The sequence below is a fragment of the Ascaphus truei genome, unplaced genomic scaffold (genome assembly GCF_040206685.1).
Source record: "Ascaphus truei isolate aAscTru1 unplaced genomic scaffold, aAscTru1.hap1 HAP1_SCAFFOLD_2892, whole genome shotgun sequence".
NCBI classification, from domain to species: domain Eukaryota; kingdom Metazoa; phylum Chordata; class Amphibia; order Anura; family Ascaphidae; genus Ascaphus; species Ascaphus truei.
This window is the reverse complement of record NW_027455851.1, coordinates 14,966-24,702: the sequence shown is the minus strand read 5'-3', so window position 1 is coordinate 24,702 and position 9,737 is coordinate 14,966. Positions and strand designations below refer to the sequence as shown.

The 9,737-nt window shown below is 37.3% G+C and overlaps 1 long non-coding RNA gene across 1 annotated transcript; it reads right to left on the bottom strand.

Moving 5' to 3' along the window:
• Positions 1-468: 468 nt before the first annotated feature.
• LOC142483053 (uncharacterized) lies at positions 469-9,366 on the bottom strand. Its single transcript, XR_012797207.1, has 3 exons — positions 9,214-9,366; positions 3,350-3,469; positions 469-578 (listed from the first exon to the last, which is right to left on the bottom strand). It is a non-coding gene; the product is annotated as an uncharacterized LOC142483053 (long non-coding RNA).
• Positions 9,367-9,737: the final 371 nt, after the last annotated feature.

Here is a 9,737-nt window from a genome sequence, read left to right as displayed (position 1 = left end):
ACAATTAAAGCACAAAATACTTTCTATTTTTATATTGCAGTTCCATTAGGAACCAAAATAAATAGCATTTATTCGCTAAGGAGTCGTATATAAAGGAGCCAGTTATTTTAAAAAAGACGCAAGAGCTTGTGATATTACAAGCTAACTGCAACAAAAGCATAGAAATTAAAGTTAAAAAATAGAGTACTTCAGGTCATTTTAGTTTTGTTTTTCAAATAATCTATTTAACAAGATTGGTTGTAGAATATGATTCCTTTTAGGGGACCGACAAGAGTTCTTCATAAATTAAAGCTCTGTACACTAATGTTATCCATTAAGAACTCATGTTGCTTGCCTAAAAGGTGTCAACCTTTAAGATTTTCTCCATAATCAACACAACTGCTAAAAACCCACATTACATACAGTAAGATAAAAAAAAAATTGTAGACATGGGAGCAGACAGGAAGGCTTTTCGGCCTTGCTGGGACATTGATTATTTTCACTTCACTCACCTGAGCCATGTCGTCTAAACAATTAAAGATGTATTTCCGCGCCTCTTTAGATTTTATTCCTGTTTCCATTTCATGCTCTTCTGGGGTCTTTATAGATAAATAAAAACAAGACATTAGTTATGATTATAAATGTACAAAAAAGATACAAAATGTTAGGTTTTCACACTAACTGAATACCTGTCATCACAGGAAACAGTCTACCATAACCGGTTAGAAAAAACACTATTGAACAAGGCTAGGTTCAAAAGGATAGTTATCAACGTTCTGGGGGTTTATATTTTAAGTTTTGCATGTTTTAAAGGAGCAATCCAAGCAATATCCTACATACATACCAGTTCTGTAGTATAAGATGATAGCACATCTTATTTTGTTAAATTCAACTCTTAATGCCACTTTTAATGAGTTATTATAATGCGCATCCTTTGATTTCTATAGCAGGTTATAATACAGCAGCAGAAGATATTTGCAACATTTTCCATTTTGTTATTTTTTGTCAATAGTCAATGATTTAGCCATTTAAGAATACATTGTAGCTTCTGAGTTACACTGACTGGAGGATTGATTGAAACTGAAAGGCAGCCATTTAGTGAACCCTGTGAAGCAGGATCTTTGCTCATCAGCAGCTTAGGTAATTAGTTTACAATTACAAAAGTCATCTAGCTATTCACTTAAGAATTAAACTTAATTGTCTTTAGTAAATGCAGTAAAGCACTACAATGCTATGCATGCTGGTTGAAAATAAAGAGTACATAATTTTTATTCCACATGACACCATACTGCTGCCTAAGAACTGTATAGCATTGTTTTAAAAATAAACATGGCATATAATTGCAATACTGGCTATTTAAAAGGCAGCAAAACTTAAAGATGGAATAGGAAAGGTAAGCACGAAAATATGCAGCAATCTTCTTTCAATATTTGTTGGAAATTGCAAAATAAACAAGTACCTACTGTAGGCTGTAATAGGATATGTGAGTAAAAATACTTTAGAAAACCTTAAGGGTTTTAGAAAAAGAAAAAAAAAAGCCAATTTTTAGTGTGGGCTTTAGACTTTACCAAAATTCTAGCTTATCAATCTAGCAGACAAAGCTAAAATAGACTAGTGTGCATTTAAAAAATAATCTACATGTTTTAAACTAAACTTAAGAACAAAAGACTGCATCTAAGACAGGACACATTAATATGGAGAAAATCAACAAAGACCGTTCCCCTAGGATAAGCATGGCACCACCAAGGTTATCTGCTTCACAGAGAAACTGAATGGGACATGATGGATTTTTTTATTTAAAGGAAGAAAAGCTATGGAAGGATTTATTTTTATATATGTATAAAAGGATTAGCTTTCATTTTGGGTCTTTGGTCAACTCGTTAAAATCTATATAGGGCAAAGTAATGTCATTTTTGTGAGCAGGCTGAATTTAACACAGGAAGACTGCATCTGTGCAAGCTTAAAGGAATCCACTGATCAATGCAACACAGGTTGACTGATTCACGATGAAAATGCATTTGGCAAAATTATTTATTTGGTTATTTGTTACAAAGATGTTTTTATGTGCTTTTAGCTTGCTGGGTGAAAAGTAATCAGAATTAATAATTGAGAATTTGGAGTGGAGGAATGAGCGTTCTTAAGTGTGTGCTTATGGTTAATTAATAAAATTAATCTATGACACAAATCAATTTTTTTACGTCCCTTGTATAAAAAAGCTCTTCGTAAAAAATTTTTTTAAGGCAAACATGGTATGAAATTTGCCCACGTCCTCTCACGTGGCAAACTGGTTTGCAGTTAAATATTTGAGACATTAACAAAAACAATTAAAATAGGTTGCGATTAATATATGTTTTCGTTAATTTTACGATTCATTTTAAGAGAATAGGACATTAAAAGTCCAGTAACTCCTACGCCTGCGTCCCCGCTGGCGCTCAGCGCGTTCTCTTCTGTGAGTGTGAATCAGCCCGTTCACCCTCACGTGGTGCGCGCTCGTGCACGGGCACATACGCTCTCCCAAGCTCAGCGCTTGGGGAGACAAGAAATTTTGAGATTGACGTGCGCTCAGCTGAGGTAAATGCACACAGAACACAGCCACACAGAACACAGCCCCACACCCACAAACAGCCCCGATCCATGCCCCCTGCTTGCAAAATTAGGCAGGACACCCTTGTGCTCATGCTTTGAGAGTTGGTGATGTCACTGCTCTCAAGCATGAGCGCGGTCAGCACCAGCGGGGACGCAGCCAAGGACCCATAAATGGAACCAATGGCAATATCATATTTAATGTGACAAATGGTTCAGTTTCTTGAACTGTGAAGTGTGAAGTTGAGACTTGGAGGCGTTTGTTTAGAATTCCTCCCTTCTGTATGATGAGTGGTTAACATTATCCAGCAAAGAGCTCACTATGACCCACTGAGACTAAAATAGTTAAACTTATTTTATATAATTTGTCAGAGATTGAACCTTTAATTTTGTGTGGGCAGAGAACTCCAGGCATGGAGGTCATGTGTTTGATAGTGTAGTAAACACATGACCTCAAACTGCCCCCATACATCGGTAATAGAAGAGGAAGTCCTTTGATCCGATTGCCATCTGAGCTCACTGAGATCTAAGGTTGCGGCCTATTCTAAAAACTAACATGTTCATGACTTTGGGGCAAATGTCATTAAGTGGCCCAAATTCTTGGGACACTCAAAGGCTTAAAAGCAGCAGTAGACTTTTGCAGTATTAAAAGTACCAGGCAACCGTATCTTTAAGAAATACAAATTTGTATGTGGTAGAAAGAATGGCAAAATACCACGTACAGTACCATTGATGCAGTAATATAAAAAATAAAAAATACAAAAAAAAAAAAAGAGGAAAAGCCAACCTTTAGCCTCCATAATGGGTAGCCCAAGTCAGGATCTCTGTTGAAAAACCTGGAGGTCTTTGTCCCAGCACTGAGGAGGTACTCGGCAGGAAGGCCTTGAGTCTGAGATATATACCGAATCTGAAATAAAAATGTTTTGTTTTTTTAAATCAGCAATTTAACGTGCAGATAGCAGCGCTACTTAATCAATATTCACAGTAAGGCATTGACAACTTAATTATAAAAGGAGCAGTACATTTTGTGTGTGTAAAGACAGCAACAGCTGAAAAAAACATTATGCCTTTTAGTTTGGGTGTTAGCTTTGAACTGAAGGTTTTTACAAGGCAAGCTACGATTTTAGGTTCAAGGGTGGTGGCTGTGACTGTCACGCTGGGATTACCTGCCTAACAAACATGATGCAGCTACCAGCACAGGCAATGCACATCACTCCACACTTATTGGTTCACTTATGAATGGGGTTCCTTTCTTTTAGGATGATAACCATGTCAAACTGTATAGGGGGCAACTGCCATTTTCAGCCATAAACCACGAAACATACGTAGTAAACAAAACGTTATACATGATCTAACAGAAGTGTGACAGCACAGTACATTGGCGTTGCAATTACGTAAAAGCAGGCTTGTTTTTATAATTAATTTATATTGATATATACTGTACAGCTGTATTTGGGATAAACCTGTAAAGTGGCATGAAATAGCAGCCATCCATCTGCCAATAGCAGTCTAATTATCGTTACTTGAAGGCTAAACGTACCTTCAAAATGCCCCATATGTCTAGCAATGATGCTTTAACTAGTTAAGCACTTAAACAAATTAGGAGACTTATTTGAAGCTTTCATATTGGGAGCAAAAAAAATAAAAAAGCTGTGAGGAGGTTAAGCTTGTAGACAATTCTTTTCAAATTTAATTTCGAACTGTCCATGATATACTCTGAGGTTTCCTATAGGATGTAGTGCAAACAATGATGTCCCTGGATTATTTGTGGTGATCTTTAAACATCTTTCAAAATGCTCTTCGCAAGTCTGCATTTTCCCATCACAGCTAAATGCATTTGAAGTATAGGTTCTATACTGTATACATATAACTAACCTAACAAATAGAGGTACGTATATGTATGGTAGTCTTCCAAATGCCAGACCCGATATAGATATGTAGGCTTTAGGAAAAGATTATAAATCTTTTTGGAAAGGTTTGCCACCCTCTGGATCAATGTAGAATGAGAAGCATCTCGGCCAATTAGCATTTAATAAAGGTTGAGCTCTATTGGCGTGTCTTTTTTCAACCTCCTCATCATAAACTATTGTTAAGATAGAAATGCATGGTATCAAAGGAATAAAAGGTATCACATGTTAAAACTAAACTAGGGCTGTCACCATGCAAATAAACATGAGCTACTGAAATACCAAAGCGAGAAGTAACCACTTGGTGTCACGATCACTTTTATATCTAACTTAACGATGTTTAGGAAAAACAACCACCAACCCTACCCACATTACAGATATGATTCTCAGAAGAGCAGTAAGTTCAGTCAAAGGAAACCACCCAACCTGAAAGCTATTTTATTTTTTATCACTAAAAGCCAGCAGATTGCCTCTGGAAATGTAAATCGGTTTATAGCTACGTCTCATTACAGAGGTCTGCAACACATTTCAATATAGCACATGTTCTAATACAGGGTTGATCGTGTAGTCCTGTGTTTTTTTTTTTTAACAGTGGTTCCAAGAAATCCTTGGGTTCCTTGTAATTTGTAGGTCATTTCAAAACGATACCAAATACAGAAGAACTTACAATGCATCTGATCTCTGATGCGCTATTAGAGGGTTGGGGTTCCCTAGAGTTTCACAATATAATTCTAGGGTTACTTAACAAAAGAAAAAAAAACTGAAAAACAACTGGTGTAGTAAGGTGTACACAGTGAAATAATTAATAATCTAAAAGGTAACTGGGGGTAAATTATTTTAAGTGTAAACCAAAGCTGCTATTTTGCCTTTAACTTGGCTGCCCCTTCAAGTGTCTCCCATTATTTACTCGTCCTGCTGACATTCTCTATTGTCCAAACCGCCAACAAAGTAAATTCCTCATATATTCCTTTTATTGTAGTCCTGTGAATTAATTACAAACTTTTCTCTACCAAAGAGGCCAGGAACAGGGGTCAGTCCCTTCCGGCAGCAAAAGGGTTATAGCAGCAATTCCCTCTATGGATATTTTTGTAACCTAACTAAAGGCTTCAACTCAGTGCTTTTGACATGGGTGCCACCCAGCTTCATTATCTTCTGGGGCTGAAAAGAAATGGTTTAGCTATGTTGAATGGAGCAATAGTGACAATGAGGGTATAATAAAAGCAACCATTAGTTGTCTGATCATTTAGAATGAGACGTAGAATAAAAGAGTTAGAGGGCACATACATTTCATTAGCACGGCACTGCCAGCCAGCCAGCCAGCCATGGCACCCCTCCTTAGCCCCACCACCGTGGGTAGCAGCACAACTATACCACAGGATTGTGTCGGCGTCGGCCTGTGTTCTCCCCCTTAATCTTAATCCCTTTTCCAAGGGCAATTTATTTAATATGTAGTCTATTGAAAATGTATACTGCCAAAGGGGCCTGCGGGACATTACAGTGCAAAAGTGTTAAAACCACATAACTTATAATACATGCCAACTAAATGTCTCTTCAACTATTCATTTTTGTAACATTTACAATTAAACATTTGCAAATTAACAGTTAATCATAAATCCCTATCCAAATACATTTCTTAGCTTTATTATGGGAAATTGTTATCTACTGCCCTTCCATAGCACACACAATTTATTATTCCCTCTAACTCTTCAGAAGCGGTATGTAATGTGTTTCATAAACTCAAATTAGATTGTCAGAGCAAACAAATGCACTCAACTGCACCAATTGCAAAATGTCAGGGCCACAGTTCTAAACCAGGCCCCAAAAATATTACTTGACATTATGTATCATTATTTCACATCAAACGTGTGGATTTACCAACATCATTTGTAATCGGGATGATACAGGATGTAGTAGCTTGTGCAAAAAAAAAAAATCACCAAGTCAGCTGAAAGGCATAGTGCATTTATATTCCAAAATTAAAATGTCTGTATAATTTTCTAATTTAAAACCATACATTAGGCAAGATTAAAGCAGGCGTTTGGGAGTGTATGGTTTTCATGCACTTTTATACTATAGTTTAAAAAAGATCAGATAGTATAATAATAATAATACAACATGGCGTTAGCCAGCCGAGTTTTTTTTTTTAATCTGAAGGAAGCAATCTAAAATAAATAACTTATGAATGCAGAATCTTCCATAGTAACCGCTGGTAAAAGCGTGATGTCTCTAGAGGAAAACGGTTGACAAAAGCACATTGTGTAGAGTAAATGGGCTGACGCGGCAGGGGGTGCAGTAATGAAACACATTTATGGAAATATCAAGCTTGGATTTACACAGCAACTGCTTTGACTGGCAGTTGTCAAATTGTTGGCAGGCATAAACCAGATTTTTAAAAAGCCTCCATATCTTGGTGAAGAGCTTCATCATTGCTTTCAAATTACCCACTGCTGAGAAGAATACTGGGAGGACATTGGTGGTTCCTTAATACAGAGAAAAGCAAACTAATGGCCGTGCCATGTTAAATTGATTAAAATATAGTTGATTGACGCCATAGTTAAAAAATATATATATTTTTTAAAATAAAGAAATTCCAAAGCATTTGGTTAATTTTTACCTTACATACCGATTGCCTAGATATTAAAATTAACTTTTGCCAGTACTTGCAAGGGAAAACAAAGATGGCTACAGGGTCACCAAATCAAAAGCTGAAGTCTCACGATAAAGGTCATGGCCTCTATTGGCAGCCAGAGTGAGCCTGACCCCAGTGGCTTATACTGTTTATAATGGATAAAAAGTTTTGAATTTGAAAATCTAATACCTCAAAAGCCAGGAAAGGGTGGGCGGGGGGTGGGGGGCAGGGGAAGGGGGGGGGGTGTTAAATAGTTTGCTTTCTTTGCCTTCAATAAGTGAAGGGATTTGATATGCTCAATTAAAGGTCCTGTTCTCTATATACGTAACGTTTACTTATTTCTTTTTTGAAGGACACAATGTAATCTTTAAAAAGCACTTGTACATTTCTTCATTTTCTGCAGAGGGGCCAGCAACATACAATGGCGAGAAAGTCTATGAACCCCTTAGGATTTTTACATATTTCAAACCTAAAATCTCATGACATCTTAATCTAAGTCCTAATAATAGATAAAGATAACCTGATCAAATAAATGACAAAAACATGACTGATTAGGCCATTATAAAACAGAGAATTTCTTCTGCAGCCATTTTTTTGTAGATCTGCTTGTATGTTTAGGATCAGTCTTACTGCATGAAAAAAACGCTGTGATGTTCGAAACGCGTTGGATGGGTCTTTTGTCACATTAAAGTGCCCTTTTAATTATTTTTCGTTTTGGGTCCTTCCTGCTCCGTTTGTGCTGGTGCGCTTTTGGTCTCCCTTTTCCCTTTACTGCATGACCCACTTTCGTTTCAGCTTCAGCTCACGAGCTGGTGGCCTGTCATTCTCCTCTAAAATCTTCTGATTCATGAATGCTGCACTGTTTGTGTCAATGATGGCATGCTGTCCAGGCCCTGAGGCAGTAAAACAGCCCCAAAAACTCACACTTCCAGCATGCTGGACGGTTGGGATGAAGTTCTTCTATTCGAATTAAGTGTTTGGTTTTCGCCAAACATAACATTTCTCATTGAGGCCAAAATGTTCCACCTTTAACTAGTCTGCCCAGTGAACATGATTCCAGAAGTCTTGTTAATCAGCTATGTGCTCTTTGGCAAACTTCAGACAGGCAGCAATGTTCTTTTTAGAGAGCTGTGGTTTCCTTCATTCTTGTTCAGTCTTTTTCTGATAGTGCAGTCATTAACACTCATATTAGCCAAGCAGAGAGTGGCCTTCAGATCTTTCGATATTATCTTGGGGTTCTTTGGGACTTTCTGGATGATTTGCAAGTTTGTTCCTAGAGAGGTTTTTGTAAGACGACCGCTCCTGGGTAGAGTGACTGTGGTCTTGAACTTTCTCCATTTGTAGACTGTGACAGTGGATTAGTAGCACCCCAAATCCTTAGAAATTTTGTAACTCTTTCTAGACTGATGAGCATCAATAACATTTTTGAAATCTGTATGGACATTCATAACTGTTTTATTTTACCTATAGGCGATAAATTTTTTAGTGGGTCACGAAGGAGAAGTTCAAAAATAACAGGGTCACAGAAAAAAAAGTTTGGGAAACGCTGCTCTAAAGCATCCGAATGGCTGCATGGAAAACTATATCACCTTTTTGCTGGTATTCACTAAGCCGCAATACAGGGAAATCGCACCCCAATCTGGCATCAGCAGCTATTGAAGCCAATGGCAGTTAACCCCGGACTACCTCACCACCCAGTGACAATCTTATCCATCAAAAGTACATGCCAAAGTGTTCTCACTCATAAGGAAAAACGGCATGCTCAGCAGAGGCAGCGTTGACAAGAGACCAGGAACACATTGCTGCAGCCCACCTATGTAAGATGGTTTCCCATCAGCACAAACTAATCTATTAAATGTTCCTTTAAATATACTGAAGCAGAAAAAGCAAAAGTGCATTCCCCATGCCAGATATTCCAAGCCTGTTACAGCCTCAGGCATCATACCCAATAAAATGCATCTGTCAAATCAATAGGGACGCAATAATTACACTAACAGTGATGATTTCTTTAGGGCCATAGTTACTAAGATACAGATACATTTACAGTTGCCTCCCACAGTAACATTATCCATATTCTGGTCTGATACATTTCCTTCCTGCCCATTCATCTCTTACCTGATCATACTCTGATGCACCAGGGTAGAGAGGCCATCCAAGGAACAGTTCAGCTATGACACAGCCCAGTGACCACATATCAATTGCTTCACAAAATGGCAGCCCAAGAATTATTTCAGGGGCTCTGGGGAAAAAAAAAAAAAAACACAAAACATAAGATTTTAAAACAGGATACTGATCATGCCGACCTGAGTAGCATTTTATTTTCAGTAAGCAATAGTGCAATGGCCATTTTTTGAGACATGTATTTGCCAGTATTTATGGTAAATAAAATACATTTCCATAACAAATATGTTAAATACATGATTCAAAGTAATAGTGGTCAAACAAATGAAATTGCAGTGAACATTTAATTTGGCTTCATCATAATTATTCCACCTTCAAAATGAAAAGGTAGATTAAAACAAACATTTTTATTGGTCTTGAATATTAAATAAAATGAAACAAACACGTGTTAAAGCATACTGAAGTCATAAATGTTTTTAAAGGAAGTAGAAGAGCCCCACCTTGGTGATGGCGCTTAT